This window comes from Dipteris shenzhenensis, chromosome 25 (assembly GCF_047967505.1).
Source record: "Dipteris shenzhenensis isolate YYH24624 ecotype China chromosome 25, Dip_SZ_1.0, whole genome shotgun sequence".
Taxonomy (NCBI): Eukaryota; Viridiplantae; Streptophyta; class Polypodiopsida; order Gleicheniales; family Dipteridaceae; genus Dipteris; species Dipteris shenzhenensis.
This window is the reverse complement of record NC_141620.1, coordinates 17,535,700-17,543,945: the sequence shown is the minus strand read 5'-3', so window position 1 is coordinate 17,543,945 and position 8,246 is coordinate 17,535,700. Positions and strand designations below refer to the sequence as shown.

At 44.5% G+C, this 8,246-nt stretch overlaps 1 pseudogene across 1 annotated transcript; it reads left to right on the top strand.

Moving 5' to 3' along the window:
- The first annotated feature begins 1,853 nt into the window (after positions 1-1,853).
- Positions 1,854-6,198, top strand: LOC147885532 (uncharacterized; annotated as a pseudogene). The gene is made up of 3 exons (XR_015543496.1): positions 1,854-2,019; positions 5,382-5,709; positions 5,831-6,198. The product of XR_015543496.1 is annotated as an uncharacterized LOC147885532 (transcript).
- Positions 6,199-8,246: the final 2,048 nt, after the last annotated feature.

Genomic DNA, 8,246 nt, shown 5'->3' with positions numbered 1-8,246 from the left:
GGCCTAATAGGTGGTAATTGTAGAGAATACATGCTTCACAATTAGAACTCTTGGATTCCACCCCAAGTTAACACCAAACCACAACCTTACCTTCTACCATATCTTCTCGTTGACCCAATTGAAACTTTTCCTCAAAGTGATGCCCACACTAAGCAGAGCTCCCAAATAACAAATAACAGACTCCCTATCAATCCATTTCATAGGTAACTCATTGAGCCTACCGGGCTTAACTGATCCAAAAACAACTCTTATCCCTTCATCAGTCGTTTCACTAGCACAACAGCCCTACCCTTCCCTCTCACAGGGAAATTAATAAAAGCTTCATAGCCAACTGACTAAATGCTACCCAAACACCCTCATTGCTCCACATTTCACTTCCTGCAATAGTACAATCTCGGCATTCCAACTTCTAACAATAGCTTTGCCTATCATAGAAACCTTTGACACCCATGAAATTAGACACGGACTACTTCCCTTTCCCCTTGTCATTGAACTAGCGCTTTGAATGCATCATGAAGGAACTTAAACCTGCTCTCTTTCCCACCTCCTTCATTTCAAGCCATGTTCTTAATCCCTTTTGAGGCTTCCTTAGACACCGGCTTGATCGAACCTCTCTCCTCCAACGGCATCTTATTTTGCACTTTTTCTTCGAGCAACCTTTTCAATTCATCCCTTGCACCATCAACAATCTCTATTGGATCACCACCTTCTGGCTTAGGTCCCCTAGCTATAGGGTCACTCCTACTTGCTTCCTTTGATCCTTCACCAATGGCATACAGTTTTGAACTAGGAACAACCACCTTCTTATCATATAAGTTGCTATACACCTTACCTTTCCTCCCCACAACTCTCCAAAGTTCTTCTACCTAGTTCAAAACATGCGACTTTGCATCTACTATCCTTTCGATTGCCCTCGACAAATCTTCGCTGCATGTAACATTCTCATTAGATACCTTCCGAGATGCATGCATGTTCCTTGATTTGTTCTAAGAGGGATCTGGATCCACTAGATGTCTTTCCATCATTTGCATGTAGAGAAGGATATTGAGGCATTGTAGAACCCACCAGACCTTCTTCTTCGACCTCAACCGTCTCGTCACCCCTTGCACGCTTTGTATTCTCCTCCCTACCAGGATAACTTGTAGCATAATGCCTCGTTTTCTTAAACAGATTGAGTGACTGCCACTTTATTTGATAATTGTACTTCGATGTAATCTGGAATAGGTTGTCCATGGTCCCAAGGAATCCAAGCGTGCTTTGTGCCAAACTCGTTCATAGGTGATGGCGGAATGACCAATACTCTTCCCAAAGCACTTGATACCCTTTCTAGAGAGTTTCCCATCCATGTAGGCATCCCTGGAAAGTCGACCAAAACTTGATAGTCTCTACACAAAAATTCATCAATGGTAAAAGCAAGACTCCACGGTATAGCTAGCACTGTTGCACCTAAAAACATGTATGATTGACCAAAGATGTCATTCGGAATGGCCTCTGAAATGCACCTACAAAAAGAATCCTCGCCCAATAAACCTAGTAGTATATCCTTCCACTGGGACATCACATTTGTATGCCAAAAAAAACTTGAAGCTTGCCCAAACTACGAACTCTCTCAATGAAAAACAAATAAGCTCCCCGACTGATGGAGCAAATGTAAACTCACTAAGAAGAAAACCCAAGTCAAATCTTCAAGGCCTGCCTCCACCTCAACCAAACAGAGGCTCACCACACTATCCAAAGTTAAAAGCTAAAAGGGTGGCTCCAAAATGAGGTGAATAAGGTCTGCAACCTCATTTTGGAAAAGTTAAAAGCCACGCGCTACTACTCAGCTATAAATACTCAGCTGATGGAGGATAATGGAGATGGAAGACAAGCATTTCCTGCTAGTGTACTCTTCTATGTCTCCTACGACTTACGACTTATTTATAGCTGAGTAGTAGCGCGTGGCGATGGCAGAGGCAGCTCCTCCTTCAGCTCTTATTCCACCTCAAGCGTCTTTCTTGCTCTCTGGCTCTCCTGCAGGTACATCCAGTCAATTTCATTCTTGTACCCCTTGAGAAACACCCAAATTCAATATAGGAGCGTCAGCAGAGTATTCTTATTGTGGAGTCCAAGGAGAAAGGTGTTGGGACAGTGACGAAGGACGATGGCAATGAGCTTGTCTGATAAAAAATGTAAAGGATGATTTTCAGTTACCAGAGCTCCTAAGTAGGGCATAGGGACTGCTGGCAGCCGTCCTACATTATAGCAGACTGTTAGTGACTCCGAACAGATTGCTTAGAGAACGCTGTCTTACATAGCAGCATTCTTGGTCTTCATAAATTTGCTGACAAATTGATTTGAATTTCAATCAGCAGGACTAAAGAGTCTGACTATTTCCTGAAAAGTTCAAACACATGTGACCTCTGTAATATTGTTCTCCATGTTTGGTTACTTTTTAAAACTCTGACATGCATCCCAAATTGGCCCAAACTGCTTGAATCTGATGTCTGTGTGTGCATCGTGCTGTTTTAACAGCGGTCACTTTTTGATAGAACTTGAGAGCCGAGGGTTGAAACTCTTAAGGGAGACTTATGAAGCGCAATGAGGCTTCAACTTAAGACCTCATGTTAACACCTACCTCGTCTCATTGACTAAATAGGCTGATTATTGCCCAGAAACGTATCCTCAACTTTAGAAAAGTTGCACAAATCTTAATATGTCCAAATCAAGTAATGCACTTCGAGTCCAAACAGAGTTATTTCTGGAATATTCCAAACGCTGGCATTCATTCCAAATATATTGCTTGAATCTGATGAAATTTGTGCATCTTGCTGTTTTAACAGGGTCATTTTGTGGATAGGGAATGGAAAATGTAAAATGGCAAAGATACGTCATTTTGTTATTGTGGATAGGGAATGGAAAACGTAAAATGGCAAAGATGCATCTGTGGTGTCCACGTTTGGACATAACGTGGCTCGTGTTATGGAGGTAAGGTTAACCTAGGGTCACGTCACCTAACCAATGGGGCAGTTAGGACATGAGCTACTCTGTTATGGCAGTCTTAGGGTTCAGGCACCTAAGCCACCCTATAACTTTATAAGTGAGGGCCTTGGCTCATTTTGGGGATTCCTAGGAGTGGGGCCTCTTGAGAATATCTAGCTAGGATGGAGCCTGTCCACCAGGCCTAGGCCTCCCCAAAGACGTCTGTGCGCAAATGGGGCTACTTGGTATGGGACACGTAGTTTTATGTGGGAGAGCGTTTGCATGATCTCTAGCTCGGAGATGATCCTTGCGAGGATCTATGGTTGGGTGGTGATGCACTTGCCAACGCCATGTTTGTCCCCGTGTTTGTATTCTAACCTTTGACGGTTTTATAGTCTCATGGGCCTTTGTGCAGATTGCGTGCTGCACTGCTGGGCGTCTCACTTTGGATGGATTACCCTGGTGATGACCATTGGTCAAAATGGTTTGTTGTGCCAATGTTCATGTTTGGATGTTGATCCTTTAGGGTTGATTTTAACATGTTCAGAAGTGGAGAGCTGAGTACTACAATTGCCTTGGTGTGCTTCTTGGCAGCATGTAGAAGTGTTGTGGGCATGTCTTTGTGCCTACATGCCTTTCGACACATAGACGCTACATGTGCATGCCGTCGGATGAATTGCGAAGAGTATGCATGCATGTAGATTATGTGCATTGTTAGAAATAGTATAATTTGCACTATTCTAGAGAGGGACATAGGGACAAACCCTAACCCTAACCCTATAACTAAGGGGTGAAGTTGTATATACTCGTCATCTTGTTTATTATAACGTAGTGTATAGTTAGTATGTACGTGCACTCCTGTCCTCTCACGCTCTCCCACCTTCTCCAAGATGGTATCAAAGCCCTTGGTCTTGTGTGTTTGTACCTACCTCAATTGTAGTGTTGCCTATCATGTAGCTTGAGAGGAGAGCTACACTTTTGCTTTGAATCTCTGTCTCGCGATCTGCAGCTCGACCTTCATTGCGCCCCTCTGCCCTACTGGCCTAACTCAGATCGCATTACTCCGCTGCAAGCCTTGCAGCCTTTCCCTTACAGAGCAGCTGCTTTTGCCCCGAAATCTCTTCTCACCACTTGCAGCTCTTCATTGTGCCCCTCTGCTCTATTGGCCCAACTCAGCTCCACCTATTGTGCTGCGTTGTGTGCCTTGGGTTTGTGCCCTCCAGCCGCCTCTCCTCGTCCGCTCTGTGCCCATACCTCCTAAATGTGCTTGGTACGCACATGAAAGACAGGATTACGCGCAACGACCAAAGCACTGTGGCTGCCAGTGCAGATCATGGTGGAGGTCTGGCAGACATCAAGATCTACAAGTAAGTTCACACTCTACAGTGGCTGTGAAGACTACCTTGTACTCAGCTTCACAAGTCGAAGTAGCAACTATAGGGCGCTTTCTTGCTGAACCAAGGAATGCATGAAGAGCCAAGCATGAAATAGTTGCCATTGTGGGTTACCCTCGTGTTGTAAGAACCTGCACAATTGTTGTCCGTGAATACATGCAAATCCAGAGAAGACTGATTACATAGAACAATCCCAAATGTTGTGTGGCCTTACTTGATAGTAACGGAAGACTTGCTTCACTACCTGCCAATGCTGTGTGCTGGACTTGTGCATGTCCCTGCTTAATTGGGAAACGGTATATTGCAAATTAGGCCGGGTATGACATAAGTAAATAAGGCAGCCCACAGCCTGCTGATAAAGAGTGGCATCAAATGGGGCACTCCCATCTTCGGAGGAGAAACGGAAGCCAAGTTCCAATTGAGTAGAAACTGGTTTACAATCCTCGAATTGGAAGGGCTGCAAGAGATGTCCAATATATTTGGAGTGACTCATCATTATGCCCCGTCTACATTAGAAACTGGATGCCCAAATTGTAGTGCAGCCTGCCCAAATCTGACATTGCAAATGATTTCTGCCAATTTGCCCTGCAATTTTCTGCGTGTTGGGCTCAGTGTTTAGAAAACTTCTTGTGTCTGAGATAATTCTTCTTGTAACTGGAATTAGATGGCTTCTGGCATATTGGAAGATAGTGCAGAGCACAATATGCACTTTAGCACAACCATAGCATTGAATAACGATACTTGTAACCACCACCTTTGGATGACTGCTTAGCACAAAATGTTGGACCTGTTTGGTTTTTCGCTACATGTGGAAACTTTATTTTATTTGATCAAGAATTCCATTCCATGGCATTGTTTTCATCTTGTGGAAATCTTCTGCTTTCATGCCTTTGCTTCGAGCTCCGCAGATATGTTGTCTGGGCAGACTGTTGTTTGCACTCAATAAGAATTCTTTGCATATTCAGGCTTATTGGAGTAACGTGTTACTGAGCTGGTGCTGTTTTTCTTTTTGCTATGGCTGTGCAGTCATTCTGGATTTTGCTAAAATTGCAAGCAATATTGTTCTTGATGGTGGGAGTATGGGCAAGGGCTATAAAAATGCAGCTAACAAGCTGCAGGTAACTGTTGAGGCAGTGGAGCAGGCAGTTTTAATGATTTGTGAAATCTTCATGACAGTGGGTCGATTGAATCTTTCAGTGGAGGCAACCCTTTCTTTGCTGGAGGATCTGGGTTTTATGCAAAATACAAGGGAGACATTGTCTGAATATCTGCAAGAACAATTAGGGGACAGTAGAGATGTTATTGCAAATCCATGCCATGGTATCGGAAATTTCAGTGGAGGCTTGATGTTCAGGTGGAGACTGAATTTATTCAGAACAATTAGATGCTAAGCCTTTTAACTTTTCCTTGAAGCAAAGTTTTACATTTAGGTAACATAAAAGAAAGTTTGTGGGTGTTTCATTGTTCTATTGCAGGTTGCAAGTCGGAGTTTAAGAAATCAGTCAACTCCTTCCTTTCTTCTCAACCTTGTGACAAGCCCTGGTGATACAGTTGTCTCGATTAACGATGATGTACCAAGGGAAGAAACGAAATCAGTGTTTTTGGAGGCTGATTATGTGACTCTGAAGGCAGCCTGTACCACACTACAGCAAGCGATTGCAGCCAGTAATAGCATGCATAGTCGCTGCATCATTCGCCACTTCAGATGGTATAAGTTTTTGGGTTTCACTTTCGACTCTTACTCTTAAGTTTGAGGGACTTCTGGTGAAGGCTGGCTAAGGGTTGACAAGTCCATATTCTAGCTTCTAGCAGTTCTGAATATATGAAGTGCTGAGAGAGAGAGAGAGAGAGAGAGAGAGAGAGAGAGAGAGAGAGAGAGATTTTAATGTCTGCAGAAGGCAAAAAAATCCAATGAGACCAAGAAGTGAAACATCATGAGAGTATACCCCCATAGGGTGTAACTAGAGGCATTTACCGCAGATCTAATAGGCTACTATTAATCTAAGAAAACAGGAAAGAAAAACTCTGGTGTCTAAAGTTGTTCCTGCCATATCATGTGTCCTGGCCTAACGTTGAGACTGGTACCACGGATGGGGTGTGCGCTCACAGAACCTGTATCAAGTCTGCGATTAACCTGCCATAGTTGGAACTTAGGATCACAATTCTCGCATACCCCAGTCACTTGTTCTCCTGTGAAGAAGTTAGGGCCTGTCTAGGACTGTGACATATGGTGGGTATCATGATTCTGGATCTAAGTTGGATGACCTCATGTACAAAATGTGCGGCACATCTCTAATCGGGGTAGTCCATGATTCTGCTCATATGCATGTAAGTGTGGCAGTGCATCAGACATCACATCAGAACATAAACCTCTGTCTCTAGCTCGTGTATGTCACAGAGAGTCTCAGGTTTTATGATGTCACGTGGCTATGATCTCGTGACCGCATCGATTTATAATTTGTGAGATGAGAGCTTGAGCTGACTCATTGTCGTCCGTACACATGAGAGGTACCAAGTGCTTGGATGAATACGTCCGTACTCATGTGGAGGAAATGCTCCTTGTAGAAGGCCCTTTTGGTTGCATCTGGCTATGAGGGGATACCCATGTCCTATGAATGTAAACTTGCCATAGGTTGTCCCGGATGACCTAGTGGACCTCCTGCTGTGTCAGACTCAAGAAGGGGCATCCAGTATGGACATGGGGAAAGATGATTGTTAGACATGCTGTGTGATTGGAACCATCCGGTGGCCATACTAACAGGGCTCATCTTCCTGGTAAACTCCCCTCCTATCAGTTCAATGTGGCATCAACTTTTTCCCTATCTCATGATCCACCTTCGCCCTCCATTGCATGAACTCGTTGAAGGCCTGAGATTTCTTTGATAGCGTGTAGATCTGTGTCATCCGACCAAAATCGTCAATGTAGATGAGGAAGTAAACTGATTCGGCAAGGGGTCTCCTAGGTATTGGCTCACAGATGTTTGAGTAAACCAACTCAAGTGGTTTTGTAGCCTTGTTGGTGTGTTGGGATTATATGTGTCACCTCCCCACCTTCGAGCCCCCAAATGAGGAGGACGTGGGGGAGGTGTACCATTAGAATCTTAGGGGACAGAGAGATGCAACGTGGGCACTGAGGAAGGCTGTCATGGGGGCAATCTGACATCGATGGCAGGGCTGCCACATGGGCAGTATGAAGGCTGACATGTGAGTAGCATACATGACTGCATAGAAGGACTGCAAATGTCGTGAACATGGACTGAAGTTCTAGCAGCAGTAGCAGCACAAAGAAGACTGCAAGGACTGCTGCAGGGGCCAGTGACAGAACTGGAGCAGGGAAGCAGCAGTAACACAGGTTTGCTGCAGATCTGGGACAGAGCAGTAGGTCGGGGCAGTGCCTGGAGCAGGTCGGCAGACAGAATAGGTCTGTGCTGGGACAGGACAGTGCATGGCTTATTAAGTGTTAGCATCAATCTATATTCACTTGTCTACACAACAAGGAGTGAGATTTGAGCTAGCAATGTGTGATTTCTGGGTAACGTTTTCACAACCTTCCACTGCTGGATAGTTGGCTACAGCAAGTAACCTCCATCTTTGTTTTCTAACATGGTATCAGAGCCCTGAGGAAGAATGGTGTACCTCAATTTATGGGTTCTAAAAGTACTCACTCATACTAAGGCTTTCAGATCCTTGTCATGGCCAGTAGACTTCCCATCCAAGCTTTGGGGAGCCCAGAAAGCTCGATGGTACAAATTGCCCTCTTCAGAAGACGAAGATCCGGAGCCACCTCGTGGTGAGATTGATTTGGGAGATTACGACAAGTGGAACTAAAACCCCAGGACATCAAGAATGCTGCCAGGGCATTGGTAACACCAATAGATACTAATGCAGTCA